The sequence below is a fragment of the Gavia stellata genome, chromosome 1, assembly GCF_030936135.1.
Source record: "Gavia stellata isolate bGavSte3 chromosome 1, bGavSte3.hap2, whole genome shotgun sequence".
Taxonomy (NCBI): domain Eukaryota; kingdom Metazoa; phylum Chordata; class Aves; order Gaviiformes; family Gaviidae; genus Gavia; species Gavia stellata.
In genome coordinates this window covers 87,297,703-87,321,139 of record NC_082594.1, presented here as the reverse complement: position 1 = coordinate 87,321,139, position 23,437 = coordinate 87,297,703, and the positions used below count along the sequence as shown (strand labels likewise).

General features: G+C 40.4%; 1 protein-coding gene across 4 annotated transcripts in view; it reads right to left on the bottom strand.

Annotated features, from left to right (window-relative positions):
- CNKSR2 (connector enhancer of kinase suppressor of Ras 2) overlaps window positions 1–23,437 on the bottom strand; it is a 217,930-nt gene that overhangs the window by 15,598 nt on the left and 178,895 nt on the right. The gene's annotated exons all lie outside the window — the stretch shown is intronic.

The following is a 23,437-nucleotide window of genomic DNA, read 5'->3' as shown; positions in this document are numbered from 1 at the left end:
AAAAAAAGAACAGAACAAAGACCAACTAAAAAAAAAGACCCCACAAATGAAACAAGAGAACAATACACATCCTAACCAAATTGGGTTGATTTCTTCCATGTTGAAGAGACATTAGCTCATTTGGAAGCACTGAAAAAGCGTCACATGAGTGAGGAGAAAGGAAGCAAACAATGTGCCCCAAATCCACCAAACGTGCTACAAACACAGAAAAATATCCTGTCAGCAACTTATGCATTAAATAGAAAAAGAGGTGGCACGACACAATCTGGCTCCTTTCATTATCCTAGCTGACAATCCAGCATTGTGCAACGTTAGGCGAAGAATAAGATACGGAGCTAAGAAATCATGTGATTTTGAAACCACACTGACATTACATACATACAAAAGCTAGGGCTTGAGAACTCAAGAATCTTTGTGGACCTGTGTTAGCAAAGAAAAGAGAAGGAGAGAGGTGGAATAAACAGCATACAGCTAAGTTGTTTACTTAGAGTTTCTGCATGGATGTGCAGTCTCTGCACACAGGGCAGTTTCAAAAGCCTGGCTGCTCTCAGTACGTACCCTGTTCTATTGTCTACTACACTTATTTGTAATAAAAAGTGAAACTGTCCATGGATCTTGAAATCCATTGTGGTTTTAGATCACAGATATGAAAAGCTGAGGGATGTTTTGTTAAAAAAAAACACTTTGGGAAAGAGTTCAACTGAGCAGAATATAAAGGTGTACAAATTCAATCCAATTTAACCGGTGAGACTTGTTTATCCCTCGTTAAAGAGAATTTTACTTTTTTCAAAAAACAGGATGAAAAAGGAAGGGAAATATCAAGCATTGCCTTTTTTACTCTTGAGCATATCACAAAAGGTCTGGGAAAGCAGAAAAGAAATGTTGTCTCAGTGACAGAAGGCACAAGGTGGAAAGAATCCCAGATGGAAACATAGGTGGCATTTACTCCACCCACGGCACCAATTGGAAAATGAGTTTCCAAAGAGGCAGAGGGTGAGCAATGCTATATGGAACTCAAACCGAGTTCAGCCTCTCCTCCACTGCTGAGATTTCCCGGGGACTCTGTGCGTCAACAGGGAGAAGAAGGGAGAGGAAAACAGTTTATGTAACTAAATCCTAAGTATAGCAGTTGAGAGAAATTTTTACATAACTTATTGTTTAAAATAAGGAACATTTGATTCTACAACCAAAATGGAAAAAACCCAACCAACCCGCAAAAGCAAACCCCAAACCCCTGACAAACAAAAGGCCAAACCACCACATTTCAGGACTCAGGGGGTTGAGGGAAGGGAGATTTCAGTGGACTGCAAAAGGGAATTTTTTTCACATTTCGTCCTGTTTTATACTGCAAACAGTCACAGCATTTAAAATAAGAGTCTTGGATATGTTTGGAAAAAGGCACTAAGTGAAAGAGAATACTGCTGCCTCATATGGATCGCTTCTTCAGCTTCAGGAGATCCTGTTTCTCATGGATAACACGTTCATAAAACTTTCTCTCTAAAAATTCAGGAAGTTTGGTTTCAAAGGTCAGGCTTTGGAGAAAGAAGCTTCCCTTTTCGTGAAAGAAGGTGACTATGAAATAAAGGATGGTTGCTGAAGTTCAGGCAAGGGCGTTACCTAGCGGATGTCTATACCCAGCTCTTCCACATGCCCCGCTGAGGCTGGCTGGGACACGTCCTCTGTGTCTATGGAAGAGTTGTGCTACCTTCAACAGGTGGCGGGACAGGACTTTTTTATGTACCTAAAATCCAACTAAATTTTGCATTAGAAGATGACTATTTCTGAAAAAAACCTGCTACTAAGACACGCTTTTGAAAAGTCTATTCAGTAATATTACTAAGGCTCTTATAGGCCTACCATCAAACACTGGTACTACTTCACTGTCCCTGTTTGGATTAGTCACAATGCGCATGAACAGCCTTTCATTAGGACCTCTTAAGATAAGTAGTAGCATACACTGTCCTATTTATCTGAAGGTGAATATTATTAATGGGCACTTGGGGGGCTTTTCTAAATAGATTTTCTCATTATTGTACTATATTACTCTTACTAATAGTAACTAACTGTAAAATATTTCCCATTAGTGTAGATGCACATTAAGAGTTTAGAAATTCAGCTTCTTGGTACTAAAATTATTTGTCCTTGTCATTATAAAAACCATATTTTTCTTTCTGTATCACTAGCATTAGCAAAATGATATATGTAAAACATCTTCACTATATGGTTCCCTTTCTAGATAACGTTTTTTTAATTTGTTTTAAAGGAGAACAAATACAAATAACAAAGAACATGTAACGTGCTTTTGGATGGATATTTATTGACACTACAACTTACGAAACTCATGAGACTTGCAAACATTTTGAAAAATAAACCAACTGCCATTCACATACAAAAATGAATGCGACCCTATGAAAATAATGAAGTGAACTTACCGCATTTATCAACCAAAATTATGTTTGTATTATGAGAAGAGCTTTACAGCAAATGACTTCCCCGGAGAGGTTACAGAAACAAAACTGCCTGCTATGAATCTCCGTCTATTTCTTCAGCTAATGCGGTCACGTAAGATGTAAGGAATCTTAAGTCTGAGCAAACCTGTAGCAGTGCAAGGTACTTTACCCATCGAAAGTGGTGGTGACAGAAAGCATCAGGGCTGGGACCAACCTGCCAAGCAAGAGCAAAGGGATGCTCTGCAGGCCTTTCTGGGCATGCCAACGTGTCTCAGAAAACAATAAAAATGTAAGCAAAGGGGAGGAGAAAGTTCTCACCTGAGATAAATGTTTGAGAGTCACAATCAATAAGGTCTCAAAATGGCTCTCACCCAAGAAGCCCTATGTAAGGAAAGGAGCATGGAACGTGAATCAACTATTTCTTTTTCTCTTTGAGACCTATTTATAAATAATGAAGGCACACCAGCAGTCAGTAATGAGAGGTTATTTAAGTTAGGGTTTTCACTTTGATGTGCTTTTTAATAAAATGCATAACATTTTACCACTGCCACTTGAGAGTATGCTTTCTTATGAATGTTCACAGTATATATTTTGCCTAAACAGACTACAACATGCCTGATTACTAAATGGTATGTTTATGGTAAATTTGCTTTTCAGAGAAGGGGTGGGTTGAATAATATCAGGTTAACGAACTTAATTTTGAAATAAGTACTTAAGTTTTACAAAAGGAAATGTCAGACTTCCCATCTATAATGACAATCAGTGAAACTGTAACCACCTTTTGAATCTCTATCCTTTCCTTCATTTGTATCCCATTTTGTGTACATATTTCTGCATCTGTCTATATATTCATGAGATAAAGAACTTTGACTAGAAGCTCTTACTTATTATCTAGTCCAATAATGAAGCATGTCCAGTTATGTATATTCCCCTAAATGTAAATACTACATGTGAGTAATCAGGCTCTGAATAAGAACGAATGCAAACACAGGGGAAAAGTAATCCTTCCCCATGTACCACAAACTGCTACCTGGCTGCTTCTGTTATAAGTCCACTGGCAGATAGATACATCTTCATCCTTACTAGGGAAATGGCTCAATGCTATTTGACACAGAGTCCTTGGGAGGAATGCTGGCAGATCTACAAACTGCCCATTGCTCAACAGTGGGAAGCTCCTACCATCTTCAGGACTGCCCAGGTCTCAGACAGATGACGGAGATGAAAAGGAGCTGGTATAGAGCCTGGCAGTGAGAGCGCCTGAGAAAAGAGGGTTTTGATGACACATCCAGTGCAGCCCCCTGACACTATACTCCAAAGCAGCATCTCTGCAAGTTATCCAGTAAGAAGCCAGTTAGATATGGAAGCAGTAGGAGGAATCACTCAGTACTCCTCTGGAGACTGAGTTACTGCAGTAAAGGACACTAAATCAAACAATGATAATACAGGAACATGCTATGTACAAATAGCAAGTCCCAGTTTTCCCAACATGAGAGTATGTGCTTTGGTGTCCCTCATGTCCTCACTGAGCTGAAAGGGACAACAAAGGAACACCAAGAGCACAGATGTTATATGAGAAAGCATCACAATGAGGAAGGGGGACAGGGAGGACAGGTGACGGTCTCAGACGGCATATAACCTCCAGTATCTGCTCCTGCACAAGTGCTGCACTTGCCTCCATGAGAAGAATGAGGCGTGGGGGGAAATTACGGGGCTCTGATCTGCAGAGATTTTTCCTCTCACTTACCATGGTATTTTTAAATGCACAAATGTATCCCGGCTCTCCCAATATGCACTTCATATACTACAGTTGTTGCTAAATGACACTCTATCTACTCAGTACTAAAGAACTAAATAAACCTTCCCAAACAAACAAGTAAGCAAGAACCCCACTAGAGTGACAGAAACAAAAGCACCGGGAGAACTGAAAATTCATAGTTAAGGTTGTTTTATACACTCCAGCACCACACCACTGACATACTTATTAGTACACAGAATAACATTATTCTCTGTATGATCCTGTCTTAAGCTGTGCACATGTACGCTGAATCGTATCTAGCTCACCTTATGTGCAGGGAAGACCTATAAGCCCTATAAACTCATTATGCTTTTCCCCAGACTCTTGCTTAGTCTTGCAGCTGTGGTGCCTGATACTGCTCTGTCCCTAGGTGCATATGCAGACATCACACTGGCGGTGCATGCTGCAACAACCTTCATTCAAAGCACTCTTATCGCTCTGTGAAAGCCACCTTTGATAAAAACAGCCATGGACTCGGAAGCTTGTGGAGACAGACCTTTCAAGCATTTCTAACCCTTCTTTCTGCACTACATCCTGCTAAAGTGATACCTCACACAGAGATGTCAAGGGAAAAGTTTATACAAAGAATATCCATTTGCTTCATGAACACTGTTTCTCTAAATGACAAGAAGTTTTTGACAATGCCACTAGAGTCCATATATTATTTGCTACTTGTTTATGGAGGTTTTATTAACTGATGAAATTCCAGCTCGCTCAACAAATAAGGATGATACCAGTATCAGTAGCTAAACATCTAATGGAGTTCCACCCACCCATAAGGATCCCGTTTTTGGTTCCTCTCTGGCCTGTGGATTTTTTTTTTTGCACATTAAATTGTCAAATTACTAATTCTTACTATATTATATTCTTCTTATATGCTTCCTAATTCTTACTAATTCTGCCCATATTATGTCCCTCCATATTAGATATAGCTCATGGTTATTCTTGTTGCTGTACAGGCCTCTCTCTAATATCTGTTAAACTCTCTCCTTTAGATCATTACTGGGTTCTTACTGGAGTGACGGTTCACAACTCCAAGATGAAGAAGTTTGAGTTGTACTTATGTCAGAAACGTGCAGTTATTTTTCCAGAGTAGTTTGTTTCATAACCATTGTAAACTAACACAAAGAGTTGCTCCCAGACACAGGAGGCCCTCTAATTTGGGACATAAACAGTAAGACTGGATTAAATCTTGAAAACATCCATTGTTATCGGTATAAAAAGAAAAACACCTTTCTTTTGGAGGGGAGAAAAAGGCACACAGTTGAATAACCATGGTCAGGAAAAAAAAGAAACTACCTGAATTTCTTATAGTTTTATATACTTTCAGCGGGTGCAAGATGTAATCAGGACTTTAGCATCCCACTGGGCAATTTATGAATTCTGAGAATGTTATTCAAATTTCTGCATATTGGCACTCTAATTACTGGATTACACTGGAACCAAGTTACGTATGTCTATGGGACAAGCCTCACCCAGGAGCAGTCTACATTACATTCAAAAGACAAGCACATGAGGCATACATCTTACAGTGAGGTTCCTTCCAATCCAATTGTTAGTACTGTCGTAAGCTAAAATTAGCCAGGCTATGATTGTAATGGCATATAAAGTTCAATTTAATCTACCAAACCTCCTGCATGGTTTATACTGAGAAATGTGTGAAAAGACATGTCTTTATTTCCTGACCACAAAGCAGGAACTGTAGTTCCAGTTTGTTGCCCTGTGAAACAGTTACTCTACACCACAAAAAAGGAAGTTTTGTTTCCTTTGGACTTCATCCCTGAAAAAAAAGTAATGTACTCATTTTTTGCATTTGTATCACCAAAATTTTTAATAAGGAATATTTAAGGAGAATTGGTGTTATTATCCTAACAGTCTTCTCTATATCACTTTTATCAGCAGCATATTTCTGGGAACTTTTATACATTAACTCGCTCGGGGCTTTAAAAGCAAACAGAAATGTATGGAATTAATTATGACATGTCAAATTTAAATTTACACAAACAAGTTTTTAACTTCAACCAGTAGAAACCACTTTAGATAAAGAACACTTTAATAGCCCATCATCAAGTAACATAATTGCTTTTTCTGATGGTGCCTTCCATACTGACAACAAAAATACCAATACACTGACAAAATCACTCACATGACTAAATAACGCACGACCGGACTGTCATCTCCCCACTGCCTGCCTACATCCAAGGGCAGAGAACTGAGATGCTGCTCCTGCCACAGCTGCTGACAACTGCAGCAACTTTCCATCCTGGCCAAGGATCTCTTCTCTGAGTGTGTCAATAAGACAGACCACATAAACATTGTTATTGATATCAGGCAGCGCGGTTAAGGTAAAATGAGCACACTGAGCAAAAACGTCATCTTCCTCTTCATGCCCTGTTCTGCTGAGGCTCTTGAGCAGCTTTTGCTAAAACACCCAGCATGAATGGTGTAAAAACCCACCCAGTCAGGTAAAACTGGGAGGGCAGATTATTATTGTTATTATTATTATGCTCATGTTGAGATATTTTAATCAAACCTGGAGCTCACTGGAGAAGCACACACACAATACATGGACTATGTTATTACTCATCTGGCGAGGCCATTAAAAGAAATGTTGACAACTCCCCCTGGCTGGCTGTTCTACATATAACAAAGGTATCCACTTCTCTCTCCTCATGTACTAGCATGTGTTTGATCTGTTAATTCAACTTGCCTTGACTGTTCCCACGCAAGTCATATCATTCTGCTCCAACTCTATTTTTTAATTAGTCAGGTCTCTTCCAGGCTTGAGGAGGACCATATTTAGGAATGCAAATGCTATCAGACCTGAAACCCCTCCCTCAGATCATCAAACTGAAATACACTGCACAAAATTAGCATATAAAGAAACTACTTGTAGAAACCTTGCTTCTAATTAATTTGGTTTCCATAAAAATAAGGCAGAAATGGCCTCTCCTGTTTTAAAACAATGATTCAGCTGCTTTCTCAGGTGTCTACAATGTCCTGAAAGCCCATCAGACCAATACAGCAGTGAGCTCCTTGTTTTGCTGCAGTGAATTCATTACCTACTTGGGAATATAAAATGAAGAATTAATGATAAAATGTTTCACACCTGGTAGATACTGAAAGCATATATTTCCATCTGGTGAATTTAACTTTTTTTTTTTAATGAGAATAATTATCTCTACACAAAAAAACTTGCACAGAAAGGTTTTGTGTAAGGTATCCTTTCGGCAAGCCAAACATTGCTACGTTTTTTGCTTATAATTGCTTGGATATTTTTAACATGCAAGAGCTGTTTCTAGAGGTGCTCCAAATTTTTCGTAAAAGGAATATCCTAAGCCTATCATATGCCAAACAATGCCCTCACCAGTGTAATAAGAGAAAATCAGAGGTGCACAGGGATTTCATTAGGCTAAAGGCTCCTCTTACAGGAGTCAAATGCTGAAAATGTCAGAAGTTCCCCAGTGTATTTCAACTTTAAAGATAGCAACAAACAACAAATTTTAAATTATTTCAAATCCCTGAACATGCTAGAGTGAATATGAACTCTTTAATTGGACAGTATCTCTCCAAGCCTGCTAAGAAAGTACTTCTGTACACAATTTAGGAGGGGAGAAAACAGAAAACTAATTTTGTTTTTGTCTTTATTTTGTTTATGTCTTTTGTCATATCACCTTATGTATTCAAGATCCTGGTTAAATACTCATTCAGAAAACCACAACGCAGCCGTCTGTGGAAAGGGAAGGTAAAAGGCATTTGTCAGAGTGGTCAGGAAGCCCAAACAAAGCTCAGGGATGACACACCAGGGTTTCACGTCCATGCAACACCCAGCCATGGAGGAGCCCTTAGCTCTGCTGCCCCAGCCTTCCCCTGAAATCCAGGCACCCATCAAAGGCCCTCTTGGCGAGAGAGGATGTGGTGTGCTCGGCGGTTTTTAAGGGAAGATCACGATCAAGTTCTTGATGTGCTAGGGATTACCAGGAAGGAGTTACTCCTACACCTCCATGAATTCCTACAAGGTTTTTACCTTCAATCATCTTTGTACAAAGGTACAAAGACATTGGTGTCCAAATTCATTGCTTCTCATCAGCCTCCTCCTCCCTAATTTGTCCCCAAGCATCTCCTAAACAGAGAAATGCTTCTGTCACACATGTTGTGTTTGACGAGGTACAGCTTCCATACTTCCGTATGATGGTATTGTTTCACAGAATTAGTAATCCTGTGTTGAACAGATTACAGCACCAATACCTGATTTGGGCATTGATTCTCTTCTCCTGCATGTCTGACCCCTTTCCAATGCGAAAGGGCAGAGCCCTGCTCCTGCCTCAGTGCCCCATCCTGAGGGGCTGAGGGCAATACTCCTGAGCCCAGTGGAGACCCGCTGTCCTCCTGCGGTGATAGAGCAGCACACAGGGCCCACCAGCATGGCCACATGGCCTCCCAGGTACCAATTTCCCTTTTCCTTCAGCAGCTCAAGCTCCTCCACCAGCATTAACCATCAAAGTTATGTTGGAGACAGGCACTTATCAAACCCTTTTGAGATGTCAAAGAAAGACACCTCACTACAAGAAAAGACATTGAGGTGCTGGAGCGTGTCCAGAGAAGGGCGACAAAGCTGGTGAGGGGTCTGGAGCACAAGTCTTATGAGGAGTGACTGAGGGAACTGGGGTTGTTTAGCCTGGAGAAGAGGAAGCTGAGGGGAGACCTTATCGCTCTCTACAACCACCTGAAAGGAGGTTGCAGAGGTGGGTGCTGGTCTTTTCTCCCAAGTGACAAGTGATAGGACAAGAGGAAATGGCCTCAAGTTACTCCAGGGGAGATTTAGGTTGGATATTAGGAAAAACTTCTTCATGGAAAGGGTTGTCAGGCATTGGAACAGGCTGCCCAGGGAAATGGTTGAGTCACTGGTCCCTGGAGGTATTTAAAAGACATGTAGATGTGGCACTTAGGGACATGGTTTAGTGGTGGACTTAGCAGTGTTAGGTCAACGTTTGGACTTGATCTTAAAGGTCTTTTCCAACCTAAATGATTCTATGATTCTATTCTATGAAAAGTGGTGTTCTTTTTCAGGAGAATGAAAATAGGATCTCGGCAGCTTTCAACTGGAAATGAGAGAGCATGACTGTACTTGCCAGCTCTTGCTACCCCATCCAGAGTTTTAGATCACAAACAGGAAAAAATCTCTTTAGTTTCCTCAAAGTTAACCATACCAAGGAAAAGAGAAGACTGATGAAAGTGAGGGGAGCCCTTTCCCAAAGGACTGCCCCAGCTGCAGGAGCAGTCGGGTAGCAGGAGTACTGCTGGCATGAGATGGCGGCTGGGCAGGCTGAGCCCATGTCTTCGGTGAGGAAGAGGAGCGGGAGGAAGGACGGCGCCGGGTGGGAGGGAGCCGAATCCAGCAGGCAGAGCAGAGCACCCACAGCGGCTCCATCACTGCCACTTTACCTCAGTGTTGCCATCGCAATCTGCTGGGAAGTGGGGGACGCATTTCAGACATAATTAGTATTAAAAGACCCCTCTGATCTGGGTACTGGTATGAGGGTTCAGCCCGCCCCTCCAGCAGCCTCCAGGCAAGCAAGCAGTGCCGACTGCCTGAGCTGCCAGGCGCTCAGCCCTTGGTCCTGCCAAGGGCCGCAGGAAGGGTATTGAGAGGCTCGAAAAGGATGTCCCTTACTGTCACCACAACCGGTGGCTGTTTTGTGCAAGGGAATCCTGCTCAGCAAAGGGGCTGGGGGGAATGGACCGAAACACCCTCTGACAGTGGGGGGTTACCTATAAAAAAAGCCACCCTTGGAAACTGCCACGTAAGAGTGCCGTCCTCTCAGAGGATGGTCAGCCATAGGAGGCTTGTCCTGAGGGGTTTCTGCTGTCCAAGTGTCTTCTGTCCAACCAGTTATGTGTATGGTCATTCCTCCGATGGGCAAGCTCTAGCATGATCCAGAGCTGCTCTGCAGTGGGAATATTTGCAGCAATTTGCTACTCACACCTACTTCAGTTTTCTTAAGTGCATTTCATCAAAATATCATCACTAAACAAAGAAAATATTAGCATCTCTACAGCCTGAAAAACACTGACTATCATGCAACTGAACATTCCTCTTAAAGAAGCTGCGTATCTGATGGCAATAAGTTCACTAATTTTCCCGTATAACATGAGGACTTGCTACCAGTACAACTGGATATTCCAAAAAGGCTTTACAACATTAGACTTGTCACTGATGCTTTCGTAATTTGCAGTGACTTAAATTTATGTTCATCTTCCTAAATGCTTTTTATTCCAGAAATATAGGTGGCGAGGTTCTGGAGAAATTATTCTGGTGCAACGACATGGAATTAGGCTGTAATTTATCTTTGATATATGTCATGTCTTTCATAACTAGGGTAAAAGAAGCACAGAAAACAAGAACAGAGATCCAAGGAAAATAATTTCGAAATACACAGGGATCATACTACCTTTTATAGCTTTTATAGTGTCCTTGCTTTTATCTGATATATTAAAGATTTTACTGTGATTACACAGTAACCACAAAGTTCAGCTTATATTATATGATACATCTATTCAATTACTCTATGGAAAATAAGAACTTACTCAGTTTAAGTTTTCTACGAGAAAGGGCAAGAATTTATCTGTTCTGGTTACATTATGGTGCGATAGGCACTGTATCAGCATAGCTGCTGGTGATGAAAAAAATGTTGGTGATTGTGATTTACACACTTCTCTGTGAACTATGAAATACAGCAAGAACATGGTCAGCCTAATGTGAAAGTTTTTAAAACAAGGTGTGTGCAGACACCTCGGGGGGATTTCAGAACTGGAAATCCAGTGTTACACACCTAAGTTCAGCCTGGAACTACTACAACCATTATATTTGCCTTGGAAGGAGGAGACAGACGTTAATAAAACCCAGGAGGAAGGGAGATGAAGATCTGGCTATATACTCTCAGTCATTAATAACAGTGCTAGCTATGGCAACTGCTAAAGATGAGCAACAGCAGACTGAAGAAATGCAAAACATACAAGGACAAAATAAAGAAACAGGCTCATGACTTCATCTTTTAAAATATCTACTCCATTTCAATATGGTACAAATGAGTAAGTCATCTGAAGAAAAAGTCTCACCAGAGGCCTCTGCTAATACTTTTGGAAGACGTGAGCTAAGGGGACACTACGAAAAGGTTTTATTTGTCAAACATAACTGTCACCTCAGCTAATTATGGACAGAGATATTACAGGGTTTCCAACATAATCATGAGGTTATGCCAGATTTTCCTCCTTGGAGGACAACTTGGGCTGAGGAAACATTTCTGTACACTGGCACAGTCAACCAGAACATGGCCCCAGCATAAAATACGTCTACTCAGCTCACCTGTGCAGCATGCTAAATTGTATAATTCTGTGAAACAAAGGCAAAGGCAGAATCATGGGTGCATTTACAGTAGGTCATCCTGTAAGAGAACTGTGTCGCTATCAAGACAAAATGCTTTAAAACAAGTTTTTCTAACTGGGGGAAAGATTTATAACCCCATCATGCTCAATTGTGGCACAGAGCATTAAGGCTGATGGGATTTTCATTTGCAAAACCAATCACAACTCAAGGAAATTTGTTCCATAGCTTATCCTCACCGTTACAGATTTATGTCCTATTTCTAGTCTTCTGCCTTTTGCTTCCATCTCACCCCAGCCACCCCGATGCTTCCTGTTCCCAACAAGCACTACAGCTCACGGCCTGTAAAAAGTGTTTCCTTTCTTTTTATGCAGGTAAATTAAGCCTCCACCACCTTGGTGGGGTTTGCTTTCCTTTCTTTGTTCAGTGGGTTACTCTCAGCAGCCTCCTACTCCCCAACATCATGGGGGGCTGTGATGCTCAGAAGTGCACACAGCCTGCTGGGAGCTGTGGCAGAAGAGCCAAATCTAGGTGGAACACAAAATCTCACCCTTCCACTCCTGTTTTCCTTTGAGTAGAAACCCAAAGACTACAGGTGTCACAGGCTTCCAAGGGCCTGCGCTGGTTGCTTGGGGCCATCTGACCATAGCCTCATCCTCCCATGTTCAACCTCCCCTAAAGTTAAGGAATAATGAAATCCAATAAGGACCCAAGTGCTATTTTCAAAACTGACTGAAGAGCCTAATTTTTACTTCAAGTGACTTTTGTACTCTCTCTAAAAATCCCATAATCTTGTTTAACCACAAGATGTACAAGCTTAGGAAATTGGCCTTTTGGGATGGAGGAGAGCAAAAAGAAGGTGGCTGACATTTTTGAGTTTCATTAAGTGTAAAAGCTATTTCCAAATTGTGAGTCTCCAAGGCAATAATTTTCTCACTTTACGAAAACCCTGAAACTTCCTTCCAACTTCTACCAAAAGTTCAAAATTAATTGAACCAAAAATTTCAGCCATCCTTTGAACAAGTATTCCCAGGAAAACTAACACACATCCTCTTTTCCTCTTCTTTTACTATGGAGACATTTTACACATATTTTATAAACAGTGCAAGATGTTCATAGAATTAAATTTCTCAACTTCTTAGAGTTTGCACAGATGCAAGGACAGCCTGTTTATGCTATAAGGTTCATGATGGGCACTATAAGATGGCCATATCTGCAGGCAGAATTTGTGCCTTGAACTGTAGAAGATTAAAATGCAAAGTGAGCAGAGAACTTAGAAACTATCGATTTATTAATGCATAATGCGTTAGTGCATTTTCTGTTTTTTTATTTTATTTTTATTCCTCAGTCTCACCATTTCATAAACCATTGCCAAAATTCTGAGATTTAAATTTTCAATGTGTTGGTATAAAAACTTTATGATATGGTTAAATTATCCTAGTTCATTAATAAGTACTCCTAGCCCCTGTAAGAATCACATGAAACTTTTGAGGCTACTTTAGGAAATATGACATTAAATACCAAGATCATACAGTAACACTGGAGAAGGTAAGCATAGTCCTTAGTGGCAAAAAAATGCAAAAAAAAAAAAAAAAAAATTTAGTCTTGGACAGCTTTATTGGGAGTGTAAAATTTAAATGGGATTTTTCCTAGGCTCTTTATACAGCCAGAAATATATAAATAAAAGTATTATCTTCCATCTTCTGAAAAGACAGAAACCAGCTACTCCAGTTTTTCCTAAAACCATTATACTAGGAGTTAAAAATATAAATTTTGTACTGTAAAAGTCTGCGCATGTACTTAGCTTGGTTAAAAAAAAAAAATCTCTTGAAAGAGATAAGAACTGGCAACGCTTGATATTGAAAAACAGCAGAAGAGCTTACAAATAAAACCTCATGGTTAGTATAAACTCTGAGCATTAAGCTCTTTTGAGGGACTGATGAAATCCCAAGAGAGAAAAGGATGAGCCTTCAGTTCCCCACCTATCTCCAGGTAACATCTTCCTCAGCTATTTAGATGCAGAACAGATGTGAGACAGGGCACAATCTTTTCCTTCTAGAAGTTCAGCTCCCAGAAGTGAGCGACATTAGCCACCCCTGATATCCAAGGTGTCCTCTCACAGCAAAAGCCAAGCCCAGACAGAGGAGACACCACAAGCTCGCTGTTAACAGGGAAGGCTGCAGTATGTGGGGTGCTCCTGAGGCTGCCCTATGTCCAGCAACAGTCCCTGACTGCACTAATGACCTGGGCGGTGGAAGAGAATAAACCTATTAAAATCCACAAGCACAAAAGTGGGAGGAAACATCTCCTAGACTGCTGGAGGACAGTCTTGGAAATTGGAATGATTTGGAGGGATGAAATCCCTTGCCACATTTCATATAACAATATGGTAGATGCTATGCTAACAGACAAAGAGCTTGGCAAACACCAGGTTAGCCTGTAAGGCTTTTTTTTTTTTTTTTTGTCTAGTCAGGCTGTTAGATTTACAGAATGTAGTATTTGTTTGTTGATTGGTTGGTTTTAGCCCAATTAATTAGACATCTTAAACCACCTGAGGTTTTTATTAACATGAGCTACTTAACGTGGATATGTGAGAGGTGCAGGAATAATGAGCTCAACTACGATTAGAAAATAATCATTAAGCAGAAAAGTATCTGGGATACTGTACAGCACGAACTGAAATGTGAAGTACAGTATGATTGCAGAACAGATACTTATCATAGTACAGTCCATGAAACACCCAGGACGAAGCCAACTTCCTGGTCTCAGCCAGGTGCGCTGCACCCAGCTTGGACACCGGCGTCCCAGAAGAGGTGTGAGGTAGCTGGAAAACCCAGGGAAGCTCAGGAAGAGTGGTCAGAAGCCTAGAAAACACTATCTGTGAGAAAAACTAAATCAACCTTCATAACAACCTTTCAGCTTGAAAAAAGAGCTGCTGTAATGAAGCAGTTTTGTTTTCTGTGCCATAATGGAAAGGAAATGCTAGGCTTAAATTGCAGAGGGAACGATTCAGTATCCATTAAGAGAAAAAAAAAAAAAAATTCCTTTCCAATAGAGCAAAGAGGAAAAGCACTGTCAGAAGGGAATGAGGAATGCCCACCCCTGGGGGCGTTTAAGGACAGATTCGGTAGTATAGCAGCTCCAGATTTAGGGGGCAGAGCTATACTGGATAACCTTCAAATTCACTTCCAGCTCACTGGCTCCAAGACATGCACAGCACACTTAAGGCTTCACCAGAGCCTTTGGAGGGGCCAAGATTTTAGCCTACATATGCTGCCTTCCTGCAGTGGAAAGGTTTAGGAAACAAGGAAGGAGATTAAGATGCCAAAATGTAAGCATGTAATGCCATTTTAGCTGTCAGAGAGTATCCAAGGAAGTTGCATAGAGCTGGTAGGTTGGACAAACGACCTACACGAGATCTGCGACCCTCTGGAGCAGCAGCTGGTGGCTAAAAGGAAAGGAAGGTCAGCCAAAGGCCAGGCTGGGATGCTAGGAAAAGTCACAAAAACTGCCCTGCAACATTTATTTCATAGGCCTCCATGACAATCTTCATCTTAAATCCAAGAACTCCAAGGACTTCTTTTTTAAAAATAGATTAAACCAAACAAAAAACTGTCTTGTAACAAATTTGGCTTTTCCAGACTCTCCTGTCCAACAAAAAAAATTCTAGCAGGATGCTAACTGTTCACACTGAGAGCTTGAATATCTCATCCTGCTTCCCACAATGAACAGTAATTAAACAGGAATGCATGCTTACATGGTAACACTACAGAAGTTCAGCATGGTAGTAGTTTAATAAAACTACATCCCTCCCATGTCCTTCCAAGCACTACTGACTCAAGTTCATCCCTGCCTATGTTTTAACAGTTGCCTTGAAAGAACTTGAGAGCCACAGACAGCAGATGGTACCACCTGGAGATGTAATAAATATAGCCTGAAAAGATTTTAGTCCTCCTCTGTTCTCCCAGTCCTACTGGTACCATGTCATATTCTTCTGATTTAATTATAATTGATTATAGAAAGGGTTTGGTTTGTTTTGTTTTTTTTTTATCTTTGAAAGAAGCTAAAAATTTTAAAATTATACATTTAGAAAGAACATTCTCATGCACACAATAGGTGGTTAACTTTTTTCATTGTAGGTGTCTGTTTCCTTTGCATTTAGAAAATTTCAGATTAGGCTAAATACCTTCCCTCATGTATTGTGCAGTAGTCAAACCTGCAAGTGTCTTTAAAACAATTTTCAGTGAGTTTCAGTGAGACAATATATGTAAATGATTAAAACCAATGTATGTTTTTCATGTTTGAAATTATAATGAACATGAGTGTAAATTTTGGGACAGGAAACCCCTCTTTTTATTGGGATACTATATGTTAATTTAAAAAAATTTTTTCCTTTTTGATTTTCCTTTTTGTACACAAAATAATTTCAAAACAGCTACATATCCTTGTTTAGGAAATATGCCTATATTACAGTTCCGAATGAAAGCACATTTGGAATTGAGGGGGTGGAATCAGGAAGCACAGAAAAGGCTTTTTTATATTGCTATTGAGACATATCAGGCCAACAAGCTGGGAAGCAATCACATATCCTTCAGTACGGTAAACAGAACCCTAGAGGGCTTGGACTGTCTTCCCTGTATCGCTTGTGAAGTTGTCTGCCACTTAGGAGTTGTCTTTTCCCAAGGACAGCATCTCTGCAGCCAGACTCAGACAGGGCAGCAGCAGGGACAGAGCTTGCTTACAAGAAATGGAAAAACTAAAGGCAAACCAGACTGGTTACATAACAATTAGCAAGAGAATTAATGCAGAACATCATAGAAAAAAACAGAAATATATTCTCATATCCATAGACTCCTTGCTCCACCATCTAACTGGAAGGTGTCTGGTAGCACGGCTCTGTTGACAGCCACCAACTTAGTTATAGAATTGAGGATACTTTGCAAGAAAAGTAATTTATAAGAACGGCCATGTAAGAAATTCTCTTGTGCATGTCTTTTGCTTGTAAAAAGACCATTCAATCCATATATTTCAGGCAAAAGCAGATGACCTGTGTTGGCAATGACACCCAAAGCTATTAAAACCACAACAGGAGTAGGAATTCACCTCTTCTTTGCATTTTTAGCAGCATGGGCAATGAAATCAATTAAAATTTAAGACGTGGCAGCGGCATATTTGTGGGTAAAATGCATTCATATGTAAAAACACTAACAGGCATAAAATTAAGTTACTTTTATTTTTGTTGACAGCCCATATTGATTTCTGAATTGCTATTCAGTAAATGATTCAATATTTGGGTTTCAAACACCATAGGCAATTTATTCCCCTCAAACCGAAATTTAAAATCAGAATACAGAGGTTTCGTATCCCATCATTTTTATTTACAATATGAACACACTTCTATAATGGAGTTTCCTTTACATATGAGAATTGGAAAAGCTTTATTTTATAAAGTTTAAATTTTGAATTAAAGCACATGCTCGGAAAGAAAGATACCTACTCCTATTACTTGTTTATCCAAGTTAGTCTTCATATCAATATATTTTTTAATATAATAAATAGTCTAAACCACATTTTTATACACATAGCTGAACATACACACATATATGGCAGCTAGAAGATAATTAAGCAACTCTTATTTGGGATGACAATTTTCCCAAATATGCAGTTGCTTCTGGGAGCTTATAGAAATTCCTATTCAGAAAAACATGTATCTTAAAATTTAACAGGGATAAAAAAGCTTAGCCTGACATATAACCTAGATTATCAATGATGCTGTCCCCCCACCCATTCATTTTCAAGTATAACAGCTCTCATAGGATCTCGCTGGATCTTATGACAAATGAAGCACTAAATGTTTTAGTTAAAAAAAGAATAGAGTATGTGAAGACATGCCATTCCACCAGACATTTTGTACATAAAGCATTTGCTTTAAAGAGCAGACCAGGTTATACAGGAGCCCCTGTCTTGTCCTGCTTTTCCGTGTTTCCTTCCTCCCTGACACTGTGAGCCACTGATGAAAGTTTCTTTGTAAACATATAAACCATCCATACCAAAGCAGTGTGGGCTAGCCATTTACACTATAAACAAACAAGCTTAAGATCATATTTTTGAACATAACTAGGCAGTATTTTCCGGCAAGCTTATTCTGAGTTAACAGTAAAGCTAGCATCTCGGAGGCAGTGGGAGGGAGGGAGGCCTCCTCCCAGCAGACAGGGCACAAAACGCTGATGGTCCTCAGTCCACAGGAGTGGAAATGCCCAGTCAGGTGCCACGGGAAGACTCAAATGGGAATTAGAAATCAAAAATCAGATCACAAAAACAAAGCTCAGAAAAAGGAGCCATTTCATTAGTCTACTTCAGTGTCTGAGCATGCACAGGCTATGCCGCCCAGAAGGATGTGAAGCAAAAAAAAACCCCAACCCTGGCAAATGTTTTGGTTTGTGCAGGAATGATAGTGGATGTAGTAAGTTAGAATAACATCCTCCTTAGTGTCCCAGAGGGTGCTGCTACTTGCCAGCCTCATAAGGAATATTTCTAATGTGAAATATTACCTGTCATTTCTCATAGCTCCGCTTATTTAAGACGCATGCACACCTTTACTAACCTGAATAATTCCAGAGGGGAAGATACGGTATCTTAATGGTCTCTCCGTTGCCTCTTGGTGCAGATAAAACTAACTAGGTGGTCAGATGACAGGACACCACTAATGGTATCCTCTCTAAAATGGAAAGAGGCTGTCAGAAAAGCAAACTGCCCTATTAATTTCAGGCACACATCCCCATCAACTCCAGTGTGCGCAATCCAGGCTTTATGCATTATTTGTCCTGACTCCCACGTTTCACTGTCGCCTAAACCCCGCCAAAGTGAAAAGACACCCTATCCAAAAGGCAGAGGAGCAAATCCTAGAAGTGGTACACAGGGTACCACTTCATAATGTAGTGTTTAATTAGCAAACATTGATCTCTCTGAGAGATACCATTTGCACTGCACAGTACAGTCCTCTCATTAAAAGGAGGCAAGCCTCCCTGTACCTGTATTTCAGAATCTGAAATACCTGACCTTATTCAGAGTATATTTTTTACTAGTGCAAACTCCTTCTTGAAGTCAAATGCTACCTAGGATGTCCCACAGATATATATATATATATCTCTCTCTTGGGCAGTGTGTGAAACTCTACTTGTTGCTGGTCATAGGACTCCTTAAACCCATCTGCCCTATTTTGTAAAAGCACTGCCACCTTGAGTTTCATTTCTGTGACTAGTAGGTGGGGTGGGAGAAACTGCTCTCCGTTTCTCTTATTATTCTCTTGCTGGTTCCTAATTTTTTTACTGGGCAAAAAAGGAAAAAAGTCTCAGGCTTGGTACCTCAGCACAAGCAGACATTTGACATCTCTTTCAGTGACTAGCTCTTGCTGACATCAAGGGGAGCTTTCCTGAAATCCCTTCCAGGGTCTGGACGTCTCTCTCTGAGCTGCAAAATGCCAGCAACAGCTCCTGCTCTGGCCTTTGGCAAGTGTCTTCAGTGGTTTAAGGTAAAAAGCCAAGTTTCAGAGATTGGAGCAGAGGCTATTGTGTTCCTCTGGGACAGCACTCACTAGACTGTGTGGGACTAAGCATGGGGTGCTGGAAGTTGTTGCAAACCTGAACAAGGGCTTACAGTAACAGAGCAAAATGCCAAGGAATACGTGTGAGTGAGCCCAGGCTTAAACCTTGCAAGGCGACACAAGTCACACACGGAAGATTGTTGCATCTTGTAAATGCTCTAGGGGGGGGAAATCAATGCAGCAAACAAATGGCCCTCACCCTTCAATTGCCCCAAAAGGAGAGCCACTGATTTATTGAAATCTATTTAAGCCTTTGTTATAGTTGTCCACCCTATACAGAAGATAGTCCAAAATTATGATAACGGGTAGCAACAAAAAAAATCCTAAAAATCATGTCAGCAGGAATGACAGTACTTAGAGTGCAGGAAAAGGACAGAAAATTTGCAGAAGCAAGAGAATGAAGAGGTGAGCAATGATGCAGAAGGAAATGAGGTTTAATAGTGGGAAGGCAGTCTAAGTGATTTCTTCCTGCTCCAAATACCTTTTCAAACTTAAACATAGACATCAATGCTTTTCTATCCATATTCCCGAACAAATCTTACAGAGCCTGCACAGTGGAAAGCTCCCTTGCACACTGTTGCAGGTCCCAGATGTGAGTTCCCTGGAAGGTGTGCCAATACTGCTCTGGCCAGCCCTGCAGCACATGGAGCCAGCAGCAGAGCTCCTGCCCCAGAACTGTCTGGGCAGGTGACAGCACCAGAGACTCCCACAGATGCTACAGCTCTCCAAAGACTTTTTCAGAGAGCATGGAAAAAAAAGGTGCAGGATTTTCTGTGGCTAAGTCGGTGGGATCTACAGCCAGTTACACTCTGTAGAGAGCTAGTGTCTGCTTCTCTTTAAATGGTGAACCTTTAGTCATTCCTGTTACTTTCCCACAAACCAAAGAATTCTTTGAAAATGAAGGAACCACCACCAAAAATACTCCCCAAAAATAAAGCAAAAAATGAAGCAAGCTTTCTTGGGACAAAATACAGAAATAGTCTCCCAAGAGGATCCTAGAAGCGTTCTTTAACATTATGGTGAAATCTGCCGAAACACAGAGAGTGCAGACAGTGGTGGGGCTGGAGGGGAAGGGGGTGACAGTGCCATGCTGCACAGCTGTCTCCTTCTATTACCTCCCACTAGCAGAAGACAAACCTAAAAAGGCCCAGCTTGTCCTTCACAACTGAATCACAGAAATGCAACGCGCTGTGCTATAGCCATTGACCTGCTCTCCCTGTGCAGGCTGCCTCTGAACAATACAGCAAGAGGGATGTTTGGTGCCACAGGTCTGAATGTTGTTTGCCATTTTCATAGCCTCAGGAGCAAACACATGAACAAACACAAATATCCCACAAGAAAATCCTCTTCAATTACAAAGCAAGAGACCATTACAGGACGGTGTCAATATGGGACATCAAAATGATTTACACAAAAGTCATTTTAATTAGGGAAATAAAACAATCCATTAAAGATAAGTGGTGCAATGTTAATGTGATATAACAAGACAAAAAGAAGCAACTGAACACACAACGAAGTTAGATCCTAACGAATAAACATAGGAAAGGGCAACCATATTTTCAGTTTACCATGATATATCTAGGCATTACAGCAATGCTGATACACAGAACTATTTGCAGTGTCAGTAAAATCCTGCAATATCTATTTAAGGCATAAAGTAGTGATTAACACAGAGCAGATTCTTAGTTGTTGCGAATCAGTGTAGCTTTAGTAGAAAGTCAACAGAACTATGTTAAATTGTAGCAGCTGAGGACAGCATCTGAAAAAAAGCATGGAGCTCCTAATCTGTGGTGTGGTTATTTGAAAACAATTCTGCAAAAGAAGTTGGAAGAAACAGGACTGCATTTTACTATTTGATTTAAACTCAGGAGGTTTTAAAAGTGTGAATGTAAAAACAAAAAGCTAAGAAAACAAACTTTTGGCAATGACATTTGACTTGTACAGCAACACCTGCAAAGGAGCTGCATTCCCAGTCCCGCACAAAAAGCAATAGAAAGGATTAAGCTTTAAAACACATACATGTACATACAAGAACACATATAATCATCCAAGAGCTCAGAACTATGTCGGGATCACAAATGTGTAAGGCAAAAAAATACATGTAAAAGGTTCATCTGATACCACGTCAGGGAAGGTTCAAGGTGAGGTTAAAACATTTCTAAAAGGGAGAGGATTCCCTTTCTCCAGCCAGTTGCAATGTTTCGTTTTCCCAGAGCAATGGGGGTGAAGGGGGCAATGATGTAGGATGCACAAGGACACCCATCCTGTTAGCAGACTTAGCAGTTATAAGTAAATCTCTCAGCTCAGAAACTGGGATTTTGCACTCAAGAACACCACTTGCATGAAATCCCTCCTGTCTTTTACTGGTAAGGGTACTGGAACAAGACAGCATTGCAAAGAGAACACTGCAGCCATAGCAACAAGCAATTCAACACTTAAACACTTCAACAGACTAAACAGTATTTTCTTTCTGGTTTTATATTTTCATGGTCAATAATTCACTACGAGCACTTTACTTGTCTAGCTGGTCATTAATGTTTCAAAACCAATATCCTGTTAAAGCTTCAAGCAAGAAAACTTCCTCACCCAAACTAAAATAAAAGTATGTGTATACAGGGAAACCACTTCAAAAAGTAAACTTTTTTCTCCCTTTTTGAAATTGGTATAGAAAGATGGAGAAGAGCCCAAGTTCTGGCCCGTTAAATCAAGCACTAGCCCTTTATTAGTATTGTACACTATAAAATGTTACAACCAGGAACCCAAAAGCCTTAAAACTGAGATTTAAAACACCTATCAACTTGGGCCCTGCAACAATATCTCTGAGTAATGCCCAAACAGCACAGGAGCTCCCGTGGGAAGTCTCCTTGACCCTTTTCATTGACTGTGAGGAATTTTTTTAAAAATATTTTTTTATTGCTATCAATAAAAACACATTTGAAAACCAAACTTGAAGGCTAAAAATAGGATAAAACATTCTGCATGGTTGACGAAATTTAACCCTGTTAATTAGACAGCTTCATTTCACAGTCAGTCTAATACTACCCTAATAAATGTTTTTTTTGGAAGGTGTCATGCATGAACACAACTGAAATCGTGCCTTTTTTAACTTTTAATGGCATCAAATTTAGTATCTGCAAAAGAAATCACTGTTTTTTCAAAGGCAAGAATTTGAGATGTTTAGAACCTATTGACTAAAGCATAAGGGCAATGGAAAACTGTTGATGTCTCCCAAGTAGACTAAATAACATCCACATGAATTTTAATGTTCAACAAAGTTGCTAACCTTAATGAAGTAACTTAGGTAGGTAGTTAATTAGCCAAAGCTTTCACTACCCTTTCCTATCTCTTTACCATTTTTGTACTCCTTTACTGCAGTGAAAAAATTGCATTTGAAGGAACCAGACATCACAGACCCTTTCATAGCCTCAGGGGTCATCCTGCCTTCCTTGGCACTACAGGTAACTTAATTGCAGCATAACCCCACAATTCATGGATGCAGGCTTCGTTAACTGACCCTACAACTTGGGTGTGAACTCAACTTTGCTAGCAACACACGCTGAGAAGCTCCATAAATGACAGTGAAGGACAGCATGAAACAGACACAGAAATGTGTTTACATATTCAGGAGGAGCAGGGACCTTCTCCAATCCCTGTTTATTTGGATTATTTTTGACAAGTAGCACTAAAATCTGTGGAGTTAATGTGCCACATAAGAGACAGTTACTCAGCATTATGATTTTTTTAACCCCCGCTGGTCACACAGTTGTTCTCTATTCATTTTTTTGTTTGTTTGAAATGTTTTTTGAACTTCTCTCTCTATAAATCACAAGGTGTGGAACTGGGGAAAATACACACCCTTTTTCAACTTCTTGCAGCTTCTGGGCTGTCTTATGACCTGCCCACCTGGATACTACATAATCACAGCCTGAACCTGCACTCCAGGATTTACCAAGTGTTTTTTACAACCCAGATGGGGTTGGCTCGAAATCTTACAAGTATGTCCTGAGACATACACGTGTTAGGGGGGGAAGATACTGTACAAGTGGAAGCGTGAAGAAAGCATGGAAGCAAAATCCATTTATAACTAAGAATTACTAGTAGGAGGTGATTGTTGACCAGCCTACAGTGATGTATCTGGTGATCATGAGAGGTCATGCAGCACTCTGTCTGATTATTAAGCCTCATACATAAGGCAGATCAAAGAG